Consider the following 16,897-nt stretch of genomic DNA (forward strand, 5'->3'; position numbering starts at 1 on the left):
ACAAGAATATAACTACTATAATACTGCCCCCTATGTACAAGAATATAACTACTATAATACTGCTTCTATATACAAGAATATAACTACTATAATACTGCTCCTATATACAAGAATATAACTACTATAATACTGCTCCTATATACAAGAATATAACTACTATAATACTGCTCCTATATACAAGAATATAACTACTATAATACTGCCTCCTAGCTGTGAGGTTGTGTGTCTGTGGTTCTCCTCATGTCTGGAGCAAGCCCAGGGCGGGGCCACCCTGGGCGGGGAAGCTCCCCAAGCAAGGCCCAGGCTTCTCGGCCTACACTGGATGAAAACTCCAATGCTCTTTCTGATATGGAGGTAAATCCTAAAGTGGATTTTCCACAAAGAAGTCCTCAGCATGGAAGCACTGCAAGTGCAAAGAAAGAAAGTAAAGACATGGATGTGAGTAAAGTAAAGAAAGAAGCAGCAAGTGTATGTGAGTGTGATATTATACAGTCGGCCGGCCAAGGCTCTCAGCTTGGTGAACAACCAAGAGACTCCAAGAAAGAAACCTCTGTAAGAGACCCAGAGTCTGCTATTCCAGGCCATGATGGTGCACAGGAGCTGGGGCAGAGTGGATCATATGCAGCAGGTGTGCAGCTCCACTCTCCAGCACAGAGACACAGGAGGACATCACTGGAGAGACAAACACTGCAAGAGAACCTTCAGAAACAAGATGTGGTCTCCAGCATGACCCGCTCAGGCCGCACCAGATCCCAGGCCAGAGACCTTGATACAGCTGCTCATGGGTCTGATACATTCAAGGAGCCTCAGAGACTGCCCAAACCCCACCAGCAGGGCAAAGAGACCGCCCGGGCACCAGAGCTACAGCTGGCGGAGGAGATCCCTGCTCTGGTGAGGAGGATGGAGGAGCTCAAGCACCTGAAGGGTATGCTGCACATGCAGATTGACTCAGTGTATATGCTAAAGGCTGCAAATCCCCAGTATAAGACTCTACATGATAAGAGACTGTACACACTCAGCATTGAGCTCGCAGATATTGTAAAGGAGATGGACTGTATACTGGTAAAGATGGGGCCACTGGCAGAGACGTATAAGAACCAGGAACGATTCTCCAACTACAGGCTGAACTTTGAAGCAGACTCCAAACCTGATATAGAACCGGACATCACCCCGGAGGAGCCCCAGCAAGGGACAAGACCCCTCATACAGCCGGCACGGTTCTCTTTCCAGGATGGGGACATATGCAAGTATGGCGAGGAACAACAGCCACAGGAACCTGCAGCTGGGCCTGAGCAGGAGCAGAGACCAACAGAGGCACCACAAGTCCCAGAAGTCCCAGTACATCAGCAGGACATTGGACTTTTACCAGTGTATGAAGGTGATGGGGTGATGGAGCAGAGCACTAATGTTGGGGCACGGACTGGGGGTGTGGATTGTGATAATGTTGGGGCACGGACTGGGGGTGCGGACTGTGATGTTCCTGAGGGGTCGGTGGCTGGAGGGGGTGCACAATCTGTGTGGGGTGTTGTGTCTGATGATGATATAGAGGTGGATGGGACAGGTGTTATTGTACAAAATACTGTGCAGGATTTCCCCCCTTTACCCACAAGCACAGCAAATGTGGCAGGGCCCCCTAGAGTAGACCCCAACCCTGTAAGACAGGACGCAGGTACCCGCCAGGTTCCTCCTAGAAATGCCTGGAGCCGTGGTGCTCCATCCTTCACCTCCAGCGCCAATTACACTGGCCAGGCATTTAAAAGGAGGAATGTTGTGCGATTCCGGCACAGAGGTGCCAAGGAGGACCTTCCGGATAGGAGGTTTGTGGTGAGGGAGCTCCTGTGCCACCAGATGGGGTTTGTGCCAGCGGACATCTTGGCAGTAATAAACCTACCAGATAGACAGGGCTATGATGTCAGCTTTAAGCTCATGTCTAATCTGGATAGGTTCTGGTCCAACTTCCCCAGATTCAGAGACAAGGATGGATGGAGTAAATTCAGTTTTATTCCCATATCCAAGCCAGATACCGTCATCATAAACATCATCTTCTGGAATGAAGCTGTTCCTCCCCAGGACATTGTGGTGTGGCTCCGCAGACATTGTGACCTGGTGTCTGATCTCACCAAGAACAGAGATGATGACGGTATCTGGACTGGAGGGTGGAAGGTCCTGGTGAAGCTGCGCCAACATGGGAACATCACACAACATCTGCCCAACTCCTTCTTCATTGGGAGGGAAAAGGGCGTTTGTTTCTACCCTGGTCAGCCCAGAAAGTGCTTTAAATGTGGTAAACCTGGCCATCTGGCAAATACATGTACAGTGGTAAAATGTAATCTATGTGGGGAAACTGGTCACCTAAGTGCTGACTGCCAGAACATCAGGTGCAATCTCTGTGGTGAGATCGGTCACCCTCACCGGGACTGTCCCAATGCCTGGCACAACATCTGCCGGGAGCTTCCTGATGAGGACCTTGTGGCGGGGGCAGAGGCTGTAGAGGAGGAGATTTTGATATCTGGGTCTATATTAACAAGACAGGAGGTCCAGCCAGACTTGGGTAACACCGCACCAACACCTCAGCAGTTAGAAAACACACAAGGTGGAATGGAGGTTGTCCCACAGGACCAGCAGCAACCGGGGGTATCCTCTTCTGTATCCCCATCTGCATCTGAGGAAAGTAAGGCCCAGAAAATTAAAAGAAGGAAAAAAGACACCTCATCCCGCAGGCCAGAGAGAGAGTATACCACCAGTCAGAAAAAGGTCAACAATGGGGCAGGAGTAATGGTCGTGTCCAACAGATACGAGGTTCTGTCAGAGTTTGACGGTGATTTAGACACAGAGTTAAAAAGAATAGAGGACGAATGTGATGATGACACAAGGGACCAACCCCCAATAAAAAGAAAACCCCAGACTGTAAAAGCTAATGCAGAGTCAGACATGGAGACAGGTGGTGGACAGCGGGACTCAGATTCTGACTTGTGATGATGGGCGTCAGGTCTCTGCTCTTCTTGTACTATCTTATCATGGCTGGGTTTACTTTAAAACTTGCTTCAAGTAATGTGAACAGTATTAAAGTGAAGAGGACACGGCACATAGTTTATGACCATCTTAGATATCTGGACAGAGATGTCATCTTCTTACAGGAGACACGCCTGACTACACTGGGGCACCTACGTGAGGCTGAGAGGGAATGGACGTCTGGTCCCTCTTTCTGGTCACTGGCTGTGGAGCCTTATGCCGGGGTGGCCATATTGTTTACCACCAGGGATGTGACAATACATAGGATGACAGAGGTCATCATGGGAAGGTGTCTGATCCTTGAGGTCACTATACATGGTAGAAGGCTCCGGCTCATAAATATCTATGGCCCGCAGACAGTGACAGAAAGGGTCCAGTTGTTTAATGATGTCAAGCCATATCTGTTTACAGCTGTCCCTGTTATAATGGCCGGGGATTTCAATGTCACTAGGACTTCAGGTGACAGGTCCTCAGGTAGAGCGGTGGCCAGGGACTCAAAAGTCCTTAATAACATGATCTTGCAGTCCGGGTTAAGTGATGTCTTTACACGGGGCGGTAGAAAGCCAAAATTTACATACACATGTTCTGACAGGAGCAGTAGGATTGACATGGCGTTTGTGAGTCCTGCAGAAATGGTTAGTGAGATGTGTGAGAAAGTTGTCCCATATTCAGATCATATGGCCTTGGTTTTCTGTTTAGGAGCCACTAAGCGCCCAGATATTGGTAGGGGGCTATGGAAGCTCAACTCTAGTATGTTGGAGGATGACTATGTTCAGACATGTGTTCATTCCTTCATGCAGAGTCAGCTAGAGCGGGTGGACTTCTATGATGATATGGCCGCCTGGTGGGAGGATGTCAAGGATGAGATCAGAACCCTCTTAAAGAGACTGTCCTTTAAAAAGGGGAGGAGTAAGTATGGCCAGTATCTCAAGCTGCGCAAAGAATTGGAGTCACTATATTCGGCGGGTGGGGACCAACAAAGGATAGACCAGCTGAAATCTGAGATAAGGCAGTATCAGTACAGCAGGTATACCTCCCTGGTTCTTGAAAGGGATTATGGGTCCTTAGGGTCTCCTGATCCCTTTGAGAATTGCCGGGAGCGGGTGGCAAATAAATCTGTCACCGGTCTCACTGACTCCCAGGGTGTTTTGCAGGAATCTCGGGAGGGTATCCTGGGGGTGGTGAGATCGTACTATGCTGACTTGTTTCAGAGGAAGGTTTTGGATAGAGACAAGATGACCCAATTCTTGGAGACAACTCCGCTCCCTGATACTAATGATTTGGACTTTTCTCCTTTGACAGCAGAATTGACGGTGGCAGAGGTCAAAGAGGCCATTGATAAGTTACATCTGAAGAAGGCACCAGGTCCGGATGGGATAACAGCAGAATTCTATAAGACATTCAGAGACCTCTTGGCCCCAATCCTCGTGGATGTTTACACAAATTGTCTAGAAAGTCACCTGATGCCTCCATCCATGAGAGTGTCCTCGCTGATTCTGCTGTCTAAAGGTAAAGAGCCGAGTGACATCAAGAACTGGAGGCCAATTGCCCTCTTGAATGTCGACAGGAAGATTCTGGCAAAAATCCTGTTTTCTAGGTTAGTTTGTCTGTCCCCGGCACTGTTGGCAGGCTGTCAGTATGGCACAGTAAAAGGGCGGAACATCTCTGGGGCAGTGATCTCCATAAGGGAGATGTTTGAGAGATGTAAAGCCCTGAGGTGTGGGAGATATGTTGTCAGTCTTGACCAGGCTAAAGCCTTTGACAGAGTAGATCACGAGTATCTATGGGCCACTTTGTCAAAGTACGGTATTCCGGGACAATTCATCGATTGGCTGAAGACTTTGTATTGTGAGGCCGAGAGCTTTCCTCTGATCAATGGTTGGCAGGGTGACACCTTCAGGGTTGAGGCGGGGGTGAGACAAGGTTGCCCACTGAGTCCGCTGCTGTATGTATTTGCCTTAGATCCGTTTCTGAGGTCACTGCAGGAGTGTGGTTTTCAGGGGGTGCCGGTCCCCCACTCCCTGCCCCTGAGTGTTGTTGCCTATGCGGATGATGTGACTGTAGTGATATCTGAGCCTCGTGAGGTGGAGATGTTGTCTATGGCCATCAGAAGTTACTCGGAGGCCTCAGGGTCTCTGGTCAACTTTGAGAAGAGTCAAGCTCTCTGGATATCTGATTCTGATCCAGACTTTGATCTGCCCCAATTTGTGAGAGCCTCCTCCTATATTAAAATCCTAGGGGTCAAATTTGGGAGGGACGATAATGCCAAACTAAATTGGGAAGAGAAGTTGGAAGCCGGAAATGCAAAGGTTCAGCGATGGAAGAACTGGAGGCTGACCTATAGAGAAAGGGTTACAATGTTGAAGACTTACCTGGTCCCCGTCTTCTTGTATGTCTCTGTCGTTTTTCCTTTGCCAGAATGTTTCTCCGCTCGGCTCTTTAGCCTGTTCTTCCAGATGTTTTGGGGGAACAGGTTGAACCCAATAAAAAGAGGGATCACCTACCTACAGAGGAGAGAGGGTGGGTTGGATATGCTGAATCCAAGGGTGTTCTTTGACTCCATGTTTCTAAAAGTTAATTTTGGTTGCATGGACTCAAACAACAGCTCCCTGTGGGCGAATAGTATCAGGGACTGGATATTGCCTTTTGCAGAGTCTTGGGTGCGAGGCGGCAGTCTCAAGAGGGGGAGATGGACGCGTGACTACCTCCCCCCGTACCTGGAATACGGGCTCAGATGTCTGAAGAGATGGCGCATTGAGAAGTCCTATATAGAGTGTAAGACCCGTAAGGACCTGTATGTCATGGTGTGTAGGACGTTCTTCTATTTACAGCCAGCTCTGAAGGACTGTACATCCGCCATCTTACAGGACAGTCTGAGACTCCTGAATAGTGTTAGGCTCCCGAAAAAATTTCATGACATCGCCTGGCTGTCCTTACACGGCAAACTATTTGTCAGGGGGAATTTAAGATATCTGAGTCTGTCAGATCGCAAGTGTCCCTTGGGGTGTCAGGAGGAGGAGACCATGACACATTTTATATTGGAGTGTTGGGGAGGGCGACACATATGGCAGGCGATATCCAGGAAGCTTAAGATCCTGAGACTACAGACCCTAAAATACCCTGAAATTATATATGGTGTAACATCTAGTGTGAGGGACATTGACCGGGAGACGTTATATCTGATCATCACCGTCATAAAATACTATCACTGGCACACCAGAACCCGCGTGTCCATGTACAGTGAACCCTTCCATGATAGGAGAGCAGTGGACCTGATCATGTCAGAACTGAGGTGGATCAAATGTTTGGAGGTCAGGAAGGATGGGAAAAATCGTTCATTATGGAGGAATGTACATATAGAATAATATTCACCTTCATGATGTTTTTGTGTTGTTATTTATTTATTTTCTCTTTAATGCAAGTGTATGATATATAATACGTGATTATTGTTTTCATTTAGTTTTTGTGGTCGAATGTACTGTAATATTTCTGTTTTTTTTTTTACTAATAAAAATTGCCTCCTATATACAAGAATATAACTACTATAATACTGCCCCTATATATAAGAATATAACTACTATAATACTGCTGCTATATACAAGAATATAACTACTATAATACTGCCCCCTATGTACAAGAATATAACTACTATAATACTGCTTCTATATACAAGAATATAACTACTATAATACTGCTCCTATATACAAGAATATAACTACTATAATACTGCTCCTATATACAAGAATATAACTACTATAATACTGCTCCTATATACAAGAATATAACTACTATAATACTGCTTCTATATACAAGAATATAACTACTATAATACTGCTCCTATATACAAGAATATAACTACTATAATACTGCTGCTATATACAAGAATATAACTACTATAATACTGCCCCCTATGTACAAGAATATAACTACTATAATACTGCTTCTATATACAAGAATATAACTACTATAATACTGCCTCCTATATACAAGAATATAACTACTATAATACTGCTCCTATATATAAGAATATAACTACTATAATACTGCTCCTATATACAAGAATATAACTACTATAATACTGCTCCTATATATAAGAATATAACTACTATAATACTGCCTCCTATATACAAGAATATAACTACTATAATACTCCCTCCTATATACAAGAATATAACTACTATAATACTGCTCCTATATACAAGAATATAACTACTATAATACTGCTCCTATACACAAGAATATAACTACTATAATACTGCCTCCTATATACAAGAATATAACTACTATAATACTGCTCCTATATACAAGAATATAACTACTATAATACTGCTCCTATATACAAGAATATAGCTACTATAATACTGCCTCCTATATACAAGAATACAACTACTATAATACTGCCTCCTATATACAAGAATATAACTACTATAATACTGCCCCTATATATAAGAATATAACTACTATAATACTGCTCCTATATACAAGAATATAACTACTATAATACTGCCCCCTATGTACAAGAATATAACTACTATAATACTATACTATAATACTTCTTCTATCTGACTGTATTTGCCCCTTACGCTCAGTAAGAACCCTCTTGCGGAGACTTACGAGGTATCAGGGCGTCTTATAATGGTTGTTAACAAATAATGAGCAGACTACGGTGTACGGGGAAACTGCAGAAGTCAGACAAGTAGAATTGGCTGCAGGCTATTAGATCTGGTATTAGGCGGTAATACCCCGCCAATATGTTTCTGTTTTAATAAAAGACAAGCAAAACACAAAATGGATTTTTAAGTGTTTTGGCCCATTTCCCAACTTGTAGCACAGTGAGACTTGTTCCCATTCTTCACAGAGATCTGGAGGAAACAGACTCCAGGAGCCGGTGCATGAAACCAAGAGGAGCTATTGTAGTCCCTGAAATAAAACCGCCATACACAGAAGATACTGTATATATAATATATATATAGACTCAGCCTGGGCTCATTCACCTGGGAATTCTTGGTTGAGGTCTCTCATTTGTTACCAATAGTCTGACCAGATTAACATGAGACAAAAAGGGGACATTGGGAGAGCAGATACGGGACGGGTTATGTTATGTTCGATTATTTATTTCCATAAATGTTCGTAAGTCGGTGCAAAGGTAGATGATAGTTAGCAGGGATTTTAGTGTTAAAATACTGCAGTTAGGGGAAAAAAATTAAGAATAGACCCCCAGGTATTTCCCCCAAATTAACCCTCATATTTAGTTTTCGTCCCCCATACTGCCCCATTAATAGTTGTAGGCCTCATACTGCCCCCTATATAGTTGTAGGCCTCATACTGCCCCCTATATAGTTGTAGGCCTCATACTGCCCCATATATAGTTGTAGGCCCCTATACTGCTCCATATATAGTTGTAGGCCCCTATACTGCCCCATATATAGTTGTAGGCCCCTATACTGCCCCATATATAGTTGTAGGCCCCTATACTGCCCCCATATATAGTTGTAGACCCCTATACTGCCCCATATATAGTTGTAGGCCCCTATACTGCCCCATTAATAGTTGTAGGCCTCATACTGCCCCCTATATAGTTGTAGGCCCCTATACTGCCCCCTATATAGTTGTAGGCCCCTATACTGCCCCATATATAGTTGTAGGCCCCTATACTGCCCCATATATAGTTGTAGGCCCCTATACTACCCCATATATAGTTGTAGACCCCTATACTGCCCCATATATAGTTGTAGGCCCCTATACTGCCCCATTAATAGTTGTAGGCCTCATACTGCCCCCTATATAGTTGTAGGCCTCATACTGCCCCCTATATAGTTGTAGGCCCCTATACTGCCCCCTATATAGTTGTAGGCCCCTATACTGCCCCATATATAGTTGTAGGCCCCTATACTGCCCCATATATAGTTTTAGGCCCCTATACTGCCCCATATATAGTTGTAGGCCCCTATACTACCCCATATATAGTTGTAGACCCCTATACTGCCCCATATATAGTTGTAGGCCCCTATACTGCCCCATTAATAGTTGTGGGCCTCATACTGCCCCCTATATAGTTGTAGGCCTCATACTGCCCCTATATAGTTGTAGGCCCCTATACTGCCCCATATATAGTTGTAGACCCCTATACTGCCCCATATATAGTTGTAGACCCCTATACTGCCCCATATATAGTTGTAGGCCCCTATACTGCCCCATTAATAGTTGTAGGCCTCATACTGCCCCCTATATAGTTGTAGGCCTCATACTGCCCCCTATATAGTTGTAGGCCCCTATACTGCCCCATATATAGTTGTAGGCCCCTATACTGCCCCATATATAGTTGTAGGCCCCTATACTGCCCCATATATAGTTGTAGGCCCCTATACTACCCCATATATAGTTGTAGACCCCTATCCTGCCCCATATATTGTTGTAGGCCCCTATACTACCCCATATATAGCTGTAGGCCCCTATACTGCCCCCATATATAGTTGTAGGCCCCTATACTGCCCCATATATAGTTGTAGGCCTCTATACTGCCCCCATATATAGTTTTTGGCCCCTATACTACCCCATATATAGTTGTAGGCCCCTATACTGCCCCCATATATAGTTGTAGGCCCCTATACTGCCCCATATATAGTTGTAGGCCCCTATACTGCCCCATATATAGTTGTAGGCCCTTATACTGCCCCATATATAGTTGTAGGCCCCTATACTGCCCTATATATAGTTGTAGGCCCCTATACTGCCCCATATATAGTTGTAGGCCCCTATACTGCCCCATATACAGTTGTGGTGTCCCGGTACCGTATTGCATACCAAACCTAGTGTAAAGGTCACCCAAGTCAGAGTTACTACTTTCAGGTAGGGTCCCCCAGGTGGGACAGCCCCTAGTCGCCTCCTCCTACTCTAATTTCATAATGCTATTATGTATATATTTAGTAATGTGTATATTTAACATAGTGTATATTAAGTCTACTTACCTTGTTAGCGTCGCAGGACCTTCGGTCATGTAACCATGTTAATTCCTCTATGGTATGTTGGAGGACCTTTGGAGGTCCTTGGGTCACATGATTACCTATAACTCTCTGTACAGGAGATTGACAGTTGTATGGACCAGTGAGCTTTAGTCCAGCCCCTGCCCATATAAGGGAGCTGTAGCCAATGATCGCTCTCTTGGGTTGCTGCTCTCGTGGATGCCGGACTAGCAGGAAGGATATGCGCAACTTTCAAAGACAAGCTAGGCCAGAAAACCTGCCGGCATCAGCCTAAACTAAACCGCGAGTTACCATCTCAATCCCCGGTAAAGCTAGTGTGATTACTGGACCGAATCTAAACCCCTAAATCCAGTGGATCATCGCAACAATTACCTTCCGAAGCTCAATAGACTCACGAGGTCCCAACCACTTGTCAAGCTCTAATAGACTTTGTTATATAGACTGTTCCTGTTCATTATTGCCTAAAACCTTCAGTAAAAGTTCCGACAAGTTTCTGCAAATCTCCGGTTGTGGACAATCAATTATTTCCTATCTCCCTATCGCTCTTGGGAAGGATGGCGGTAGGACAAGCATTCAGAGAATAGCCCTCACCCTGGCGTCACAAATAGAAAGGGTTAAGCAAGCACCCTTAGTCACCGCACAGCTACACCCTTATATACTCTACTCCCCCAGGCACATAGCTGTAGGCCCCTATACTGCCCCATCTATAGTTGGCTTCTATACTGCCCCATATATAGTTGTAGGCCCCTATACTGCCCCCATATATAGTTGTTGGCCCTTATACTGCCCCATCTATAGTTGTAGGCCCCTATACTGCCCCCATATATAGTTGTAGGCTCCTATACTGCCCCATATATAGTTGTAGGCCCCTATACTGCCCCCATATATAGTTGTAGGCCCTGTACTGCCCCATCTATAGTTGTTGGCTTCTATACTGTCCCCATATATAGTTGTAGGCCCCAATACTGTCCCTATATCTAATTTTAGGCCCCTATTCTGCCCCTATATCTAGCTGTAGGCCCCTATACTACTCCCAAATATAGTTTTAGGCCCACGTACTACCCCTATATATAGTTGTAGGCCCCTATTCTTCCCCCATATATAGTTGTAGGTCTCCACACTGCCCCATATATACTTGCAGCCCCTTATACTTCCCCTATTTATAGTTATAGGCCCCCTCTGTGCCCCTATATTGTTGTAGGCCCCTTCTTCTTTATGTCCCATATATACTTATAGGTAGACGCCCCCCACTGACAAATTGTCCCCAGCAACCCAGCCATACTGTCTCGCTGCTTCGTTTAGCTACCGTACTGGTGCCCGCTCCGGAGTCCAGGGTTTATTGCGAGACCAATTGTACTTCTAAAGGGACCTTTTTTACACATTTTCTGATTTTCTGTGTAATGATATGAAGCCTTTATCAGAGATACTGTGTGCTGGAGGAGGGTGAGAGATCTCCGACCACCGATTAGATTCATTGGATCCCCGTGATCACACTGTGGGGTCTGATTACATTTTCCCTATAGAAGCTGTGTTCGCCATTGATCATGGCATATAAAGGGTAAATGGCTGATATTGCAAAACTACAACTGTCAGCATGCCCGGACAGCCAAAGGCTGTCCGGGCATGCGTGGAGTTGTAGTTTTGCAACAGCTGGAGGCACCCTGGTTGCAGAACTGTAGCAATTTGCTGTGATACCCCTTCTTGATACCCTAAAGCAGAGGTCCCCAACCCAGTCCTCAAGGCCCACCCACAGTCCAGTGCCACCGAAACTTCATTATCCTAATAGATTAACCCTGTAGTAACTGGAGACCACCCCATTAGGGTCTCCGCACTCACCTATGGGAAAACCACCATTTGTTTTTCACAGGTACATATAAGGTTTTTACTAACAGTCCATAAACTTGTCTGTGTGTCTCACAAATGACTGTCATGGGTCTCCCCCTTCATCTCGCTCTTCACTGTAGGATGTGACATTTAGCGCCCTCCAGTCTGCTGCAGGGGAGATGTAGTATTACATGCGGGGTATCTAGTTTGGCTCGTAAAAAGGGAAGGGGGGGGGCACCATTTTGATGGTGTCTGTGACTAAGCCTATAGAAAGGGGATTTTATAGTGTTACAATAACACTAAGCAAAGTATATGGCGGTTTTATTTTAGCACTGATACGTAGGTTTGTTTGGGTGTGGGAAGGCAGTATTATGTGAGGAATACAGTATATGACAGTGTTATGTGGGCACTATATTTTTTAGGCATTATATGGCAGTATTATTTGGACAGTGAATGGCAGCATTTCATGGGAAATATATGAAGTGTTAAATGAGACTATATGGTAGTATTATTTGCATATTGTATAGAAGTGTTACTTAGGCATTGTCAGATAGAATTATTTGGGCACCAAAGGGTAGGTTTGTTTGGGCACAGAATGGCAATATGTCTCTATTGAATACAGTGTTATGTCACTTTTTTTTATTTAGTTATCTCTATTTTTAGTAGTATTATTTGGAAACAGTATGGTGGTATTATTCGGACACAAAATGGCAGTTTTGTCAGTATTATGTGGCACTGTATGGTACAATTATTTGGCTTCTGTGAGGAGGTATAACTTGAGCATTTTCTAGCGGTATTTTTTGGGGGATTACAAGTTCGGTTAGTTTGGGAATTTAACAACAGTATTATATGGGGAATGGAGCATACATGCAGACACTATATATTGGTATTTTTTGAATAAATAATGGTGGTATTACTTATTTGGTGATGTTATTTGTAAACTGAATGGCAGTTTTAATGTGAAATATATGGCAGTTTTATGTTGTAATATTGTATTATTTGGATACAGTATGGAGTTATTATATGGCAGTGATATTCGGACACTAAATAGCAGAACCGTTAAAGCATTATATGGTAGTATTTTTTTTGCCAGTGTATTGCTGTATTTTGATAAATACACTGCAATTATTCCAAAAAGCAAGGTATGGTGTCTTTTCCCACAAAATTCCCCTAGGACCATGTAGAAGAAGAGCATTCCTGGGATCATGAGCTCAAACCAAAGTTAACCCTAATGCGAGATATGAGGACTCAACTTTACTCCAAGAACCCCTGGAGCATACGGGTCCTAGTGCAACCCCTGCACCCCCTAAAGTTATGTCTGTGTCAAATAGACTCAAGGGGGCATCCAGGTCTTTGAAACTTCATTACAAGAAATTGCCTATTATAATGGTAGAGGGAGCAATCATCATAATACCCTGCAGGCAATTCACCCATAGAGGGTCCATTCATAGAGATAAAAGCTGCTGTAAATGGCTCTAGAATCCTGCTGTTCACGCCTGCAGGGCTGCGGTGGGGGGACTGGAACTTGATGCATCTCTGCCAGTTCTGTAACTTCTAAACGGCTGGAGATATTTCGATTAAACTTGGTAGACATGTTACTTGTGTGGTAGCGGGGTGTGATGAGGGCAGATGTTGTTACCCTCCCTAGGGGCAGATGGCATTAACCCCTTGTATTCGTGACGCCAGGGCGTGGTTTATCCTCCATACCACCCAAAGGTATACCGCTAGATGATGGGCTAGGCACGGGGGGCAATAATGACTTCAATGCCAAGTTACGGACAACGGTAGCTTTACTGAGGGTAGACAGATGGTAAAGTCTATACAGTTCAGCCAGGGCCCACGGAGGTGACCAGTGACTCAGAGACCTTAAGGGCTTGCTGGGACTTGTAGTAGGAATGGACAATTTTGATGCAGGCCACTCTGACTTGACAGTTGCTGACAGGGACTGACTTGACTGACGACTGACAAAGCTATGACTGTATCTTACTTGCAATTGACTGTGGCTGCAGACTGGACCTGAGACCTTCAATGACTCTGGACACAAACACTAAGACTCGACTTGACTGGACCTCAGCTTAGCAGAAAAGAGCAGAGCTCAAAGAGAGCGAACTGACTCCTCCCAGGACTTATATGGGGGAGACTAGCAGGGAGCCCATAGGTCACCCCTGGGATCACCTGGTCACTGGTACCTCCTGGGAAACAATCACATGGTACATTTCTTAAAGTAACAACACATTATATATTACAACACATAGCAAAACTATGGAGGGAGGAAACAAGTACAAGGGGCCCAGGGGACACTGAAGTAGGACTGACGGACAGGGCAGCCAGGGTACGGGGTAACACCTCCCGTACTGGGTCACCACAAACTCCCCCTCTTAAATACAGTCGTCCTCGACGCCCAATGCCTCGGGTATAATACTTTCCACTGATAAAGTCCCGTACACTTTCTGGCGCAAACCTTATTCACATCGACATGCGATTTTCGGACAATACTGGACACAGTTCAGACTAGGGGGAGGATTGTTGCATAAGGCACACACCCGTATCCTGTTTGTAGTATGCCAAAAGTTGTGGTAACAGGGTGTGATGAGGGCAAATGTTGTTTCCCTAGGGGCAGATGGCATTAACACTTTGTATTTGTGACGCCAGGGTGTAGTTTATCCTCAATACCACCCGAAGGTATACCGCTGGATCCTGGGCTAGGCACGGGGGCAATAATGACTCTGACGCCAAGTTACAGACAACGGTAGCTTTAATGAGGGTAGACAGATGGTAATGTCTATATAGTTCAGCCAGGGCCCAAGGAGGTAACCAATGACGCACAGACCTTAAGGGCTTGCTGGTACTTGTAGTAGGACTGGACAATTTTGATGCAGGCCACTCTGACTTGACAGATGACAGGGACAGGGACTGACTTGACTTGACAGACGACTGACAAAGCTATGACTGTATCTTACTTGCAATTGACTTTGGCTGCAGACTTGACTTGAGGCCTCCAATGACTCTGGACACTCACAGTAGGACTCGACATAACTGCACTGGACCTCAGCTTAGCAGAAAAGAGCAGAGCTCAAGAGAGTGAACTTACTCCTCCCAGGACTTATATGGGGGAGACTAGCAGGGAGCCCATAGGTCACCCCTGGGATCACCTGGTCACTGGTACCTCCTGGATCACATGATACATTTCTTAAAGCAACAACACATTACAAATTATAACACATAGCAAAACATAAATACGGAGGGGGGGGGGGGGGAACAAGTACAGGGGGCCCAGAGGACACAGAAGGAAGGCTGCCGGACAGGGCAGCAAGGTTACGGGGTAACACCTCCCATACTGGGCCACCGCACTTCTATATCATATAAAAATACTTTAGTAGTATACCAATACAGACTATTTCCGGAGCACCATAGAAAATGATTGGAACCCAGACAGTATCATACTTTACCATGACTAGGGTTTGGCGGCAGGATGTCCCGGGCAATCTTCGCAGGCCGGACATTTAAATTATTCTTCACCATGACATCAATCTGGTGGCAGGATGTTTAAAACTCCCGTACAATCTCCACAGCCTGGACAGTTAAATCATACCTTACCATGATATCGATCTGGTGGCAGGATGTTTAAAACTCCTGGACAATCTCCACAGCCTGGACAGTAAAATCATACTTTAGCATGATATCGATCCGGTGGCAGGATATTTAAAACTCCTGGACAATCCCCAAAGCCCAGACAGTTAAATCATACTTTCCCATGACTTTGGTTTGGCGGCAGTATGCTTGTAAAACTCCCGGGTAATCTCTGCAGCACGAGACAAAGAGATTAGGAAATGTACTTGAAGTCCCTTGCAAGTCTATGGGACCTCTAGTACATCTTCTGATCACAATACTCTCGGGCTGCGTAGATTGCCTGGAAGTTTTAAACATCCTGCCGCCAAACCAAAGTCATGGTAAAGTATGATTTATCTGTCCGGGCTGTGGGGATTGTCCAGGAGTTTTAAACATCCTGCCGCCGGATAAATATCATGGTAAAGTATGATTTAACTGTCCGGGATGAGAAAATTGCCTGGGAGTTTTAAACATCCTGACGCCAAACCAAAGTCATGGTAAAGTATGCTTTATCTGGCTGTGGGGATTGTCAAGGAGTTTTAAACATCCTGCCACCGGATCAATATCATGGTAAAGTAGGATTTAACTGTCCGGGCTGCGAAGATTGCCTGGGGGTTTTAAACATCCTGCCGCCAAACCAAAGTCATGGTAAAGTATGATTTAACTGTCCGACAGGCAGGTGCAGGGTATAGTTAGTGGCGGGGCAGGGAGAGGGGATGGGGCGAGCGGGGGAGATAAGATTTACTTTGGGCTTAGAGAAGAGTGAGAGGGGAGGGAAGGCATCAGTGCGGAGGTAGAGAAAGGGCATGGCAGTGCTTCTGCAGTGAGAAGTGCAGGGAGGACTGTTGGGGCTTCAGGTGACCAGGAAAGCTGAGTGGCACACAGTATGTGTGCCACCCAGCTTTCCCAGTCTCCTAAAAAGCTTTGCTTTTCTCTCCTACAAGGTTTAGGGCAACACTGGGCACTCAGCTAGTTCCTTATATTACAACCCCCTTCACGTGATGTTTAAAGGGGGCGCCACGTAGGAAGGAATCTTACTCATTTACGGGACGCAGTTTCATGTTTTTCATCAAAATTTCGGAGAATGACATTTTTTCCCCCCCTTTTCTTGTAATTTTCAACCTAAATCCCGGAGACTTAGGAAATCCGCCCCGGATCAAATCTGTGCCGCTCCAGAACGCAAATGTTTCTGTCTGCGACCGAAAAAAATGTTTATGGCAGGAAAAGAAAACTTTTTCTTTTGTGTATCTGGATAAACAAGGCTGATCAGAGGAGTAACGGATCTGATTAGAGTCTGAGCTTCACGTAAACATCGAATCTTTCGGATTTAAGGGGGTTTTCTATGACCGGAACAACCTGACCAGGGGTTAACCCTGTGTGTGCTGGGCAGGCTGTACGCCTACCCCTACGATCCCTACGCCTACCCCCCGCCCCCCCATTCCGTTTTCATTGGCAGCTCATGGCTCCTT

The sequence above is a fragment of the Hyla sarda genome, chromosome 8, assembly GCF_029499605.1.
Source record: "Hyla sarda isolate aHylSar1 chromosome 8, aHylSar1.hap1, whole genome shotgun sequence".
Classification (NCBI taxonomy): Eukaryota; Metazoa; Chordata; class Amphibia; order Anura; family Hylidae; genus Hyla; species Hyla sarda.